Source organism: Pan troglodytes, chromosome 2 (genome assembly GCF_028858775.2).
Source record: "Pan troglodytes isolate AG18354 chromosome 2, NHGRI_mPanTro3-v2.0_pri, whole genome shotgun sequence".
NCBI classification, from domain to species: domain Eukaryota; kingdom Metazoa; phylum Chordata; class Mammalia; order Primates; family Hominidae; genus Pan; species Pan troglodytes.
In genome coordinates this window covers 119,624,598-119,637,453 of record NC_086015.1, presented here as the reverse complement: position 1 = coordinate 119,637,453, position 12,856 = coordinate 119,624,598, and the positions used below count along the sequence as shown (strand labels likewise).

At 36.9% G+C, this 12,856-nt stretch overlaps 1 protein-coding gene across 2 annotated transcripts in view; it reads left to right on the top strand.

Annotated features, from left to right (window-relative positions):
- Positions 1 to 12,856, top strand: part of LSAMP (limbic system associated membrane protein) — a 632,752-nt gene that overhangs the window by 135,683 nt on the left and 484,213 nt on the right. The window lies entirely within an intron of this gene.

Sequence of the window (12,856 nt, the reverse complement as noted above, 5' to 3'; positions counted from 1 at the left end):
GCTAAATGAATGTGATCAAAATGTGCCTTGGACATGGGAACCTAAAAAATGGGACCGTGTTCCCTCATGGAGCTCAGTAATGTTTACTGAGCCCAACAGCTTGATTTTACTCAGTCTCTGCTGCCTTAATGTCTGGCTTCAGGGTGGAAGGTGGAAAGGGAGGGAATGAGGAATTGCTGAGAGGGACTCAGGCGACACGGTTAACAGATGGCCTTATTAGAGACAGTTTCCCTAGGCCTAAGTGAAGCCTTTTTGTCTGAGTCGGCAAGAAGTGGGTCATTTTCCTGAGCTGTCAGGCTCAATGCTTACCTGACTTGTGGCTGTGTTTGCAGCAAGCTGTTGGTTTCCCCACAGGCTTTCGGTTCTCTGAGATATGCTAAGGGTCTTGTTTTTCTGAGCCTTTCCAGAGCAAGACTGGACTTCCGTATAGACAATGTGTTTCTTTTCTGAGCTGTAGGGTTCTCATCATTCTGCATGCTTCCTGCACAACTAGTCACAGTTGGGGATCTCTGAATCTCTGCCCTTTAGCTGGGTCCAGTGCTGATGTGGTCTAATGGTCCAGTGATTCTGAAACCTGGAGAGCCAGATAAATATTTCAGAGTCTCGAAACCATCTATATACCCAGAAACTTCTGTACGTAGAATAAAGAGCAAGCCTAATTTATATTTGTATTGCTATTATTCTCAGTGTAAGTACATTTTACAATGAGCACAATTCAGATTAATTAAAAGTATTTCTGAAGGCATAGTGACTTTTTGTCGTTGTGTACTTTCTCAGTCAGTGGATATTGAAAGAGTGACCATGGTCGTGTGGTTCTGCAGAATCTTTTGACAGTGTTTTCATAATATTTGCTAAGAATTTACTCTCCATCAACCCTGTTTCCAGTATGTGAGACTCTGTCTCCTTTAGGCTCTACCTGTCTCAGATTATACATCAGTGACCTTTTAGCATGTCAATAGTAATCCTTCTCCTACCCACAGCTGTTTTGGAAGAATTCAGTCATGTCGTTTCTACTTCTCCCAATTCCCCAGTGCAAGGTCTTGTGGGTGGTCATTGTCTAGGGACATTGAAAGGGCAGAATACTTAAATGGTGAAGACAAAAAACTACTTTCAGCTCATTACTTAAAAAGACTCTGTGCTTTGAGACATTTGCATAAGGCTATGTTACTCTATCATTTCTGCTGGCGAAAAATATATATATTTTAAAATTTTGGTTCCATTCTCTTTCCCGCTCCCCACACCCCTTTCTTCATAAGTAAGTCCTTAAGTGTTTGGCAAATACCCACATGTAAGGGTATACATTGCTCAATTTTGAAAACCTCTACAAAGATAGATTGTGTCTGTTCCTTCTGCTTGCTATAAGGACCTGGCACAGAAGCAGAAACTCTAAATATAACGGGAAATAAACCAGTATCTCTAGACAGGCTCGTGTGAATTCAAAAATTGTAAGTGCTTAATTAAGCCCAACTTGAAAATTATTTCTGTCTCCAACAAGAAAAAGAATAGAAAATAAAGTGAAACAGTTCCTTGAAATTAGTTCTCAAAACATATATAACATACTTTGATAGATTAGGAAACAATTCTATGGAGCTATTTTTCTCCCTATGTCACAGATTAATGGCTACATCTTTATAGATTGATAAGAGACCACAGAAATACATTTTCTACTGAACAATATTGTCCAAGATCCTTGGTATCTCTGTGCTTTCTCCTCCTCCTCCCCTTCTCCAGCAAACTCCAGAAATCAGAGAAAAGCCTCCTAACTCCCAGTTTTTTTTTGTTTTTTTTTCCCCCTTCTGAACACACACATCTCTCAAATGCATTCAGACATGTTGGAGCCAGCAAATATAAAGCTGCTGGTTTTAAGTCCATGATTTACTTGCTAAAACTGGGCATGATTTTGGGCAGAAAACTAGGGAGGGAAACAGAAGGAGGGTCTCTCCCTTCTGTCCGTGGCTCTGCAGGGATTTCTGTTGGAACCAGAAGAGAAGAATTAGACAGAAGGTTTCTTTAGCTTCCAAGAGATAGTAAGTCAATTGTTGTATTATATTAGGTATCTGTGTCTGCAACAAAAGCACAATGGATAGCTAGATGGATTTATAGATAGACACCTAGATGAATGATAAAGAGAAACAGAACATACGTTGAGGAATTGTTGAAGAAGCATGCCTTTTGGAAGATTATTTGGCTGCCAGAGATGCCATGCATAAGGAAGATAAAGGAGATAGAGCCAAGAAGCAGGAAAGCTGGTATGACTACAGAATTAGTGGATTCTGGAAGAGGGGAAAGGGTGTTGGTCAACAGGGTATCACTGAAGAAATATAATGAAGATAAAATTAGAAAACATGAGCAAAACTAAAATACTGTGTTTTTTCACTCATCCTATAAGTGCAAAGGATGAATATTTATTTCCTAAAAAATAATTTTCACCTATTTTATTTTTATTACATACAAATAAGCCAATGTACAGAAAAGTTAGTTGACTTTTATCAATTTTTTAGTGTCTTAAAATCACCCCATGTTTTGTTTTGTTTTTCTCAGTCTATCCAGAAAGACATTTCCAGGATAAGACTGACAAAAATAAGGTAAATTGATTGAAATGTAGGATGGTATATATTCAACCCCAAACTTGGCATTTAAATTTTAGGTACAGTATGTCAATAGAAAATATGGTATCATATATTATCACCTGTACAAGAAAAAATGTCATTTTGTTTCCAAAGGGATAACATAAAGGTTTCATGTATCAAAGAAAGTTTATGTTTTTAAATAATCATACAGTATCTTCTTTAGAAGACAATGTGATGTCATACCTCTGATGTCAGCTAGGGATCTCACTATCCTTTGTCATCTAGGGTGAATTTCTTTGACCACCCCAATAATATCCAATCCTGGAAAAGTTCAGTGGTCTCTCCAAGATTTCAGTGACCCCTTTTGAAGATTATTAATAATTCCCATGGATTTATTTTCTTAGTTTTCTTCACCTCTACGTCTTCTATCTATATAGCCAATCTCTCTTTCACCTGTTTTCAATTTAAATACAGGATTCAGTCCCTTCACTGGGATCCACAAGAAACCTAGTCACAACATTTTGTTTTGTTTGTAGACTCTATAGAAAATTAAGAAGCACAGTCCTTGATGCTCAGAATCCTGACATGTTTCTTGCCATACTTTTTACTTCTTCAAAGATAGGCAACAGATACGAGGAAAAGAATCCTATGAGGACATTCAGAACATGTTGTTTTTAATTTAGATCAGCCCCTAAAACTATGATCTGGGTTTGTCATTTAAGTTCCACAGGACTGCCTTCTTGTTTATGTAATAACAAATTTGGACTATTTTTCCATGTTCTTTCATGGTTGCAGATTCTAAGGTCCCCCATGGCGTAAGGGTTATGCCTTCAACTTTGAATTTCCCGCAATTCTGGGTATAATGTATTACCCATAGGAGTAGAGCCTCAGTAGACCTTTATGGGTTTCTTTTTTTTTTTTTTTTTTTTTTTTTTTTTTTTTTTGAGACAGAGTCACGCTCTGTCGCCCAGGCTGGCGTGCAGTGGCGCAATCTGGGCTCACTGCAAGCTCTGCCTTCCGGGTTCACGCCATTCTCTGGCCTCAGCCTCCCGAGTAGCTGGGACTACGGGCGCCCGCCACGGCACCCACCACCATGCCCGGCTAATTTTTTGTATTTTTTTAGTAGAGACGGGGTTTCACCGTGTTAGCCAGGGTGGTCTCTGTCTCCTGACCTGGTGATCCGCCCGCCTCGGCCTCCCAATATGGGTTTCTTAAAGAAAGATAAATCATTGTTCTGTATAAGCCTGACACCTGAAGAACCCTGTGGACACTCCCTTGCTTGAACAAAGCAAATATTGCTGTGGTCAAACAGTATAGTTCTTGGCTGCTCTTAACCAAATCCCTTTCAGTGGGGGTTGTTTGTAGAATATTTTTACAGTAAAATAAGGCCTTTGGGGTTTAAATAATCCAGAAAATGTAGCAGCTTTGTCCTGTTCAATACAGCTAAGAAGAAAGTCTTCTTTACACTCAAAGTTTCAAAGACTGGGAGGGAATTAGCTAAGAGAGTAGAGAGCTACGACAATAGCTGTTCATTTCAGGCTCTAGCAATTGATTTGATTTTTCCATCTATGAATTGGTTATGGTGACCGTATTCATATTCACAGTGTTTCAGCTCTTCCAGCACACACAGACATGGACTTTTAAACTTAGCGGGAATGAGTGTTTTATTATAACCTAGATTTTAATGTCTCATTCAAATTTATACAAGCAAGTACATAAATTTCCTAATGTACTATTCTAAAGGCACAAATAATACTCTAGTCCCCTTCTTAATCTGAAGTCTGAACTGTGGGAGTTTATTATGTTTTCTCACAGGGTATCTCATTTATGCATCTATTTACATAACAAAATAGTCATAGAAACTTCCTTTTTGGGACTTGGAGGGTCAATACATAATACCTTTTTGTTACCCTTCTAAATTCTAATTCAATTAAGACACAAGACAGGTATCTCCTCTGTTTCTTCTGATATGAGATGGTGATTTTAGTATTAGCAATAATGCCAACTAAAGAATGGAGCTATGGAACTGTGACTAGAAGGACATGCTAACACTTTCTGTCCCTTCTATCTCCCTCCATTTCCCTCTGTTCCTGGTGACTAGACCTTGGGACTGACCACATAATAGAAAGTTTAAATCTATAGAATGTGTACACTTACTTAGAATTATAGCTTTATATGCTGTTCAAGATGAGGAAAAAATAAATTCCTATAGCTAGCAAATTTTAAATAGATTAGTTCCAGCCAGTCAGGAAATGTGGATCCACGAATGTCACCCGATATTGAAATAACTCAATCTTGGAGAGTCATAAGGCCAAGGTATCATTGTACTGAAAGTTCTTCCAGATAGATAGAAAATAGAAATCAGCAAAAAGAGGCTCCCCTCATCCTTACTTTTATTCAGAATTTAAAAATTCCTTTAGCCTTGGCCAGATGTATGATTCCCCCTCAAGTAGGGTAAATACACAATGCCAATTCTGGCTACTTTTTCTTTTTCTCTCAACTATAAAGATACGATTTTCATGTCCTATTTTATCATTTTCTTTCTTTTAGTATTTCATCAATCTTTTGTGTTCCATACAGGGGCATTATTATACCCCCTAAAGCCAAAAGATAAAGTCAGTTCTAAAGTCAGTTCTATTAGTTTTTTATTTCCTGCTCTCTTGACAATGAGTTTTAATTGAACTTTGGGAAAAGATTGTAAGAAGAACTATGCAGTTGCTATAACTCCTCTGGTCTGGCTTGCAGTCAGTATAAATGCTGTAAGTTCAGTTGGTGACAAATTGAATTTTACACACTCTGTCACCCTCCCTCACTATTCCCCATGCCTAATCACAGCAGGTTTGAAAGTTAAGTGCAGGTTACCTATGTTATTTGATGTTAATGGTGAAATGGCTGCTTCTATAATAAATATCCCACATCAAATATTATCCACAGAACATATAAATTAATTTTAGCTTCATAACATTTCTTAATATTTAAATTTAAATGGCGATCTAAGCTTGTAACATTGTGTGTTACTTTTAATATTTTGAGGCACAATAGGAAACACTGATTACTATAATGCTGAAATTTGTATGAATAGTATTTAAAAATCACTGCTGCTATGGTAACCAAAAAAAAATCTTTATTCTTTATTATAAGAGTCTGTTAAAGGATTTCTTTTTATTTCCGATTGATTTTCATATGCTTTTATTCATTTTTTATGAAATGACTTTTCTGAAATAGAGGTGATTATTGTTCTCCTTATTTCTGAATCCTAGAACATTCAAATCCTTTAGTAAACTGTAGTAAGACTCAGCAGTCAACATTTGGAATAATTGTAGTAAAATCAAGACCCCAAATTGCATAGAAATATTATTTTCCAAACATTGTCCTTCCAGCCTATTTTATGAAATTCAACCATTAATAGTTGACAATCTTCATGTGAATAATCCACTGAGTGGACTGATTGTTGCCAGTGTTCAATGTCAAGTAGTTGTACCCCAGCTACCTAGTATGGGTCTGGCTTTTTTACACCCTGGTGGTAGTAGGGGCGTGTGTGTGGGAGGTGTAGATTGAAAGTGATGATGATCACCATCATTATTACACATTCTATTCTATCATGTATTCAATTATTCATTTATTCATCCTTTCAGCTAGAGAATAAAACAACCAATGAAGTAAATGACTAATACATACTGAGGACACATAGCTGTCCTCATACATGTAGTATATAGTATATACATATAGTATATATGTATAGTGTATCATTATGTTGCATGTCACCCGAAAGAGAAAAGAGTACATTTTTTAGTGTTTATTTGTGCATTCAAAATAATACATGCATATAACTAAAACCATCGAAGTATAGAACAATTCCTGCCTTACCCCCGACTCGGAATCTTACTTCCCACTTTTAACAGTTTCAGTTCTGGTTTAATTAATTATTATGCTGAATAACTCCATATATCTCACTATAGTGCTTATGCTGATGCCTATATATTTATTAACTTTAGATAATATCTATTGATTTCATGTTATAATAGATAACAACTTTGCTTATTCAAACTATGCCCTCATTTTCCTAACTCAATATGATAATAAATCTCTTCTCAATTATTTCACTAGTCACCTCTGTATGAACTGTCTGCGACTAAATTCAATCCTCCATTTTTTTGTTCTATGAACCATATACAATATTTCTTAACCCCCATCTTGTAAGTTAAGAACAATTGGGATTTCTGCCTGTCTCTCTACTTTGTTTCTCACCTTTAAAAAAAAGTATTTAATGAAAATAGAAAATAAAACATTATTATTCTACCTTTGTATAGCCCTTCATAATTTGCAAAGTTTTTAGGTTTCAGGGCAATCTTCAGGACAACTGATGCCCACCATTAGAATTTAAAATGAAGGGATATCCTTATATGGATATCAGATACATCCTTGGTAAAGTTCCCTGGTGTTAATACAATATGGATCTAGTACTGAGTATCAAGACCTTTGAAATAGAAATCACCTTGGTAGCAGAGCCAGTAACATTGGACATCCAAAAGAGATGTTCTTATCTCACAGGGAAAAAAGCCAAACATGAGCATTCTGAAGAAAATGATGGTACATATGATAGGGTGAGGGTGTTAAAATGAACCTCTTTGGGCTGGTATTCATTCATGACATGCAAAGAAAATAAATAGAGAAAGAAATCGTTTCTGCATCCTTTTGTTAAGGTTGACATAGCAGGTTTCAAGAGGTAACCCTCTCACAGGATATGGACTAAAAAAGGTTAATGGGATAGTCTTTGGTTTATTGCACATTCATACTATTTTGAGTTTTACCCTTACATGCCCTTAGGTTCACTGTGTTCTGAATGAACACTTTCAGGACAACAAAGAAACTATGTGAGCAAACCATTTAACCTTGCGAGCTTCAGTTATCTTCCATGGAAAATGAGGCTGGGAACCAAAATCATTTGCGAAGTCATTTTTTAGTGTTAATTTTGATACTGTGGATCACCAGATCAAGTACACTGAGTTGAACAAAAGATCTATAAACAAAATCGTACATTTGTAAAGCCCGCCACAAATTATAAACTCCAATGGTCCCCCTTGCCCTATTAATTTCTCAGGACAACTCTGGAAAATTCACTGGGTGCATTTGCTCAAGATTTTATAGTTAAATAATGGCTGGGTTCAGATTAGAGACCTGATTTTCTGTTTCCTAGCGGTATTTTTTCTAACCCTCTGATATAGGCAGCACACATTTACACAATGTCATTTATCCTTATTAATGATTTATTTACATCATTTCCACACAGTTTTTGTCCTGAAATCACCGTTTGAGAAGTTATGGCTGGAATCATCTTCTTTTCATTCTTATGTGCTGCTTTTGCGTAGTGAGACCCAGGATTAAAGATGAGTTGACTTGATGCACTGACTGTTAATATATTGAGGAGATTAGGAGCCTTGTCAGTGTGATATTATTTCCTACTTGTATTTAATTATAAAATATACATTCCATCTAAACTGCAGAAATGAAATAAATAAAAGAAGTAGGGGAGATTACCAAAGATAAATTTTAAATTAACTCACTGCTCTGAAAGTCAGGTGAAAAAATACTGTTTCTTGTACATCTTTGGCGAGTGGTACCATTTTACGTTGATGATTGCTGAGTGGTGATCTTAAAGCTTGGGAAATTTGTAGTAATGAAGAAGAGAATAAGAAAAGAGATAAAGATCAAAAGTCCAAACAGTTGTTGCCTGGCAGATTTCTCTGTAAAAAACAGGAGCTCTGCTGGGCACTTCTTTGTGTGAATTAAGGATTGTTTTTCCAGAAAAACTTCAGGTTTATGCAACTTCTAAAGTGTGGCCTGAAAATGGATGTGTCTATTTTACAAATGGGGGTCACTGCCAATGTTTCAAGTACCTTAGAGTCAATCTAAAGCCATGATGAGTGTGGGAAGTTACAATGGGGCATCAGAAACACCTGGGCCATATGGGAGGAAAGAAAGAAACCATCAAAGCTTGCTTATAGATCTGAAGTGAAAGTTGAGATAGATCCCTACCCCCTATTCTAACTCAGGTCATTTCCCAATCTAATGTTATCTGTAGCAAACCAGTTGAAGCCAACTAATAATTAGAACAAAACATCTATCCTGGTCTCATAGAATATGAGAAACTGAAAACATTCCAAGTATCATCTAGGCCAAAGCACTTATTTTGCAGATGAAGATACCGAAACCCACGTAGGTTAAGCGTCTTGCCCAAGGTTAAATAGTTTGTTAGTAGCATATCTGGGATTAGAGCCCAGATCTCATGACTTCTAAGCCAGCGCTTTTGGTCAAATTCAACATCGTCTGCCCATATGGCCAAACCATATGGCAGAGTCCTCAAAGACCTAGCTATACTCCCAGAAAATCTAAGCTGGCTGTTATCTTCTCTTCAATTTTGTTTCCAATTCACCTATCCATATATGTGAACTCTAATTAGAAAGGCACAGATTTATAAGTTGGAGCATATATATTCAGAGGAGTAAGTAGGTTAGATTGGGGTAAGGAGACAAAGAGGGACATGCCCAGTACAGATAATGACTTGAGAAAAGACATAAACATGATAATTTGACTGGTGTCCTTTGCAACCATTGCAAAGATTAACAGTTTCTTGTTGGACATAAGGGGCGCATAAACTTAGAGACGTAGTTCAGAGTCAGGATATGAAGCATCTTCAGTGAAATTTTAGAGTTTGGATGGGACCATGTGTGCAAGAAGAGATACAGGAGATTTTTTAAGAGAACATTGGCTTGTCTTAACCATTATTAATTTGATTAATTTAATAGCAGACAATAGGGCTGATTATATCAGGGATAAGTTAGAGGCATAAAGATGAACTAGGAAAGTATTATTATTATTATTATTATTATTATTATTTTTGTGAGACAGAGTCTCGCTCTGTCACCCAGGCTGGAGTGAAATGGTGCAATCTTGGCTCACTGCAACCTCCGCCTCGCAGGTTCAAGGGATTCTCCTGCCTCAGCCTCCTGAGTAGCTGGGATTACAGGCACACGCCACCACACCAGGCTAATTTTTGTATTTTTAGTAGAGATAGGGTTTTACCATGTTGGTCAGGCTGGTCTCAAACTCTTGACCCCATGATCTGCCTGCCTCGGCCTCCCAAAGTGCTGGGATTACAGACGTGAGCCACTGCGCCCAGCCAAAAGTACTTTTATGTCTAGATAATTTTACATATGTAGTGGGGAAGATGGGGGGGAATTCTTCAACTTACAGATTTCAATTTTTAATATCCACTTGTTTTTGAATGTGTTACAACATAAGGAGTGAAATTTAATATTTTCCCTGTGTCAGTGTAAGAAGGGGCAGTGTGCAGGGACATGACATTGAAAGAAACTACCACATACAGTGTCTCCTATAAACTAAAATGCTACTACTCCAATTCCTTTTCTTGAAAGTCACCATAGGCTACTTGAATTGGAGATCTTTTTGACTAAATGAGGGAGTTGTATATCCACTCAAAGGTGCCATTCTAGAATTCATCAGATTGATTGATACAAAAAGCTCTACACAATAGGGTAATTAATGATTTACTAATCAATCAGAGTAGCCATTTCTGGTATTTATGCTAGGAAATATAAGAGGATAAGCCAGCAACTAATGAAAAGAGAAAATAGAAGAAATCCAAAGAGAAAAAGAGATGAGACAAGTAACTAGTTCATACAGCTGCTTTGTACTGTGATAGCTTTTTAATCCAGGTTTAGCTTCAGGCTATACATGTCTTTACAATAAATCCTCTTTTCCTAAGATAGCGTGAGTGACTCTCTTCTTTGTAGCCAACTGATAAGCATATTGAGTTAATTTTTAATATGGCCAATTTGATAATTAAAAACTTAATAAGCAGGTTTGTGCTGGGACAGTGAACTAAAATTTCCATTTAAATGTGCCACAAAGTGACTATTGAATGATGTATTTCACTTATAGGATCTTACCACCGGGCACTCTGACTTTACAAAAGGTCAGATAGAAGGGTTTTCTGGGCCTCTAGTTAGGCAGTGGCATATATAAAAGGAACAGAGTAGAAAGGTAGGGGAAATTGATTGCAAAGTCAGTGGGTCCTCAGCAGCCTTTGCAGCACCATTTGGCTATTGACCTAATCAAACATTTTCTAAGTTTGTTATGACAAACTAAGGCGTGCTGTAAATGTTAGTGGATATTCTGTTTTCTTGAAAAAAAAATTTGTTCTAAGTTAAATACAGGTAGAAATTGCTGTTTAAACAAATTAAGCAAATTAAACAGGTTTTAGGAAAACGGCTTTTCAGAGCCTTTCATATGTTATGGTACATTGTGAATATCTAAAAAATAAAATAAAATGTGTAGCAGTTTTCAAATGTTTGACAATGAAAGTCCCTACCTTCAGTTTTTGAGAACTGCTTATTTATATCTCAGAGACATACCAGTCTTGATTTACTCCTTTCTTTTATAAATTGGTGTGTTTTCTTTTGTGTTAGGCTTTCTCTGATTGCTATAGATGCTACTGATTGTTTCTCTCATGAAATTTTATAAAACAGATAAATAAACAAAACTCATGGTTCTATGAATTCAGTTTCCATCTCTAAGTGTGCACTGTATTGTAACATAAATCCTTACAAGCCAACCTAATAAACTCATGGAATTTAAAACTGGGAAAGCACAGATCTGGTTTTACTATGTGTGAAATGGTTTAAACATTTATAAAAAATTGAACTTCATTTATTCTCAAATGAACTGGCATACTGTTTGTCTCTCTTTGGTATTGAAATAACTTAATAAATACTAAGACAGTTTTGGAAGAGTACAGCTATTGTTTGAGGTCCCCTTATGAAAAACATTCTACCAGCTGGTTTGGTAGCAAAAGAAATTCTCACTGCCTATGCCAGGAAAATGAATAGTGCTGTGCTGAAAACTCAAGAGATCAAAGTGGCTGGGAAAAAATTTAGATACCGCATGTTTGGGGAAGTTAGCAAATTGAAACTCTCAGTATTTTCGGGACGTCATCACAGGAAACCTTCTGACTTTGTGAGAGAACAGCATAAATGGAATGAAGTTTTAAATCAGCTTTTTACAGTTTGAAGATTAGAAGTTTCACTGATCTTCACTCTATGGGTCCCCAGTGAAGAATCAACAATGTAAAAGTAACCGTATGTGAAGCAATGAACACACATTTTAATCCATTGCTTGTAATGGTCATGATGGGGGAGCAGGCACTGGCTAAATGGCAGTTCTGCCATTTCTCTAACAACTGTTCCGTGTTGCCCACAATTAACGATACCTCCTCTCATCTGTCTTTTCTTTGAGAATCCATTCAGAGAGGAAAACAGAAGCAGCAGCAGATGTGAATGGGCAGAAAGACAGGGATGGTGCTCAAGGGTAGTTTACATCTGCTCCAAAGAGAGCATGAGTGCCACCTCCATGTGCCTTAGTTTGCATTTTTTTCTTACTCTTTTCCCTATTCGTTCCATCTAATATAAACAAAACACTGAAGACACCAGGATCATAGGCTCTACCTCCTTCACTCTAAAACAAAGAAAAGAAACATACCTGCCTTCTTTGATATGGTCATAGTATCTTACTTTTTAAAAAATCTTTTTGCCTCCCTTCTATAGAGGCAGAACTCTCTGTCCTCTTTCAAGGTCAAATTTATTAGAAATGGAGAGGAAATATCATGCTTCCTGAGTCTAAGCAAGCTGGTTTGGAATTGCATAAAGTCTGAGGCTTGTGCAGTGTTCTTAGCCAGGGAGGCTGCCCATTAACACTTCTTGTTGAGGGCAAACTAACAGCTCTATAAGAGCAGGCAGAGAAATCTGCATTGTGAGGTTAATGATTGGAGCATGAAATGATCAAACTGGAGGTGGGACTTTGGGATATGCTGGTGATGAGGTTGGTAAAGTTAGATAAATGGCCATTTATTTTGGTTTCTATTTTTTCCATTAGGTAAGGAGAGAATATTTTAACATTTCATTCCTTTTCTACATTTATCTTTTTCAGGTTTATTCTTCTAGTGGAGTTTGCTTTCAGAATTCTTAATATTTTACTCTTTACCTTTTTGTCTTAGGAAATGTTAAATCCACCAAGCTGTAGTAAGTGATAGAGCCAGATTTAACACACACAAAAAGGAATAAACATTTTACAGGCAGCTGCTCTTCCGAATGCACAAATGCTCATCATTACTGTATGAGAGCCTGATTATTATGCCCTCGACCCACTTGGACAGAGGGATTTGTGTGGATTGCAAATTAAGTCTTCATGCTTGGGAGTGCATCTTCTCA